The sequence below is a fragment of the Alexandromys fortis genome, unplaced genomic scaffold (assembly GCF_014885135.2).
Source record: "Alexandromys fortis isolate MF-2015 unplaced genomic scaffold, M_Fortis_MF-2015_v1.1 scaffold_14, whole genome shotgun sequence".
Classification (NCBI taxonomy): Eukaryota; Metazoa; Chordata; class Mammalia; order Rodentia; family Cricetidae; genus Alexandromys; species Alexandromys fortis.
Window position 1 is genome coordinate 14,942,025 of NW_026067910.1, and position 1,266 is coordinate 14,943,290.

A 1,266-nucleotide genomic window follows, 5' to 3' on the forward strand; every position below is an offset into this window, starting at 1 on the left:
TTTGGACAAAACTTAAACATGTGTTTTTAAGGCTTATAAAATAAAATTTGGAAAAAAATGAAACTTAAAACAGATCTAATTGGATAATCAAGTTGCCTAAAATTATCTATTCCTGAATAATAGAGGGCTAACAGATACCAAAGATATATTGGTTTTCCTATCAGATAAAATCATGTTTCTTGGTTTCAATCTATCATGCAATCTGAATTTACTTGGATACTAATGGTTCTGCTTTATATTTGATATTACCCAGGCCTAGTCTTTTCCAATGAAAGAGACAAATCTGAATTTAACAATGAGTTTTTGGTAACCGTGGGCTGATAACTGTCATGTAGCTAGATAAATATTACCATGCTTGGATGTCATTGGGAATGGACCTCTATTGCTTGATGAGAAGCTAATACAACCTAGATCTGAACTTATAAGACTTTGGTTGATGACCTAAAATTGGATCAGAGTCCTATTTTTTGTTTGGGTGAGAGTGTGACATTCTAATCTGTCTGAAGGTCGTGATGTCATTTAGCCAGAGGCTTTTTCCTAAAGATAAAATCCCATTGTATTTTCCCAAAATGTCAGGTCAATCCTATAAACAGGAAGGTGCCACTCTGCAGGGATCACAAGGATAAGGGAACTGAGGCAAATCCAGAGATCCTGAGCAAAGAGTCACTGCTAAATCTCTGTTGCTTGAAACTGGCTAAAATACTTTCCTTTTTCTTTCTTTTCTTTATTTTTACATTGGTCCTTAAAAACCTATCGTATTACAATAGTGAGTATGACAATTCATCTTAGTAATGAGGGGCGGTCAATACCAAGCCATGGACTAGTTAACCTTTGATATTATTATAAAATAGAAACTATCAGAAAGGAGGTGAATTTTAACAACCAAAATTGCTGTGGGATCCTGTATACTGTGAATATGTGCTGTTCTCATTTGTTGATAAATAAAACTGCTTTGACCTATGGCAAGGCAGGATAGAGCCAGGTGGAAAATTTGAGCAGAAATACCCATAAAGAAGGGCAGAGTCAGGAAGACACCAGACAGTTGCTGAGGAAGCAAGGAATGTAGAAAATGAAGTAATACCACTTATTATTCCTTTAAAAACGGCGGCGTGGGTGTGTGGACAAACACAGGATAGGCGAGACACGCGCAAAGGAAAGAGACGGGACACGAGGCTCCCACGTGGGTGCGTTTTAATGGGGAGAGGGAAACACAATAAGGGATGGGGTGTGTGAGACACACAAGGGTAGGGGGTGAGAGAGAGGGGG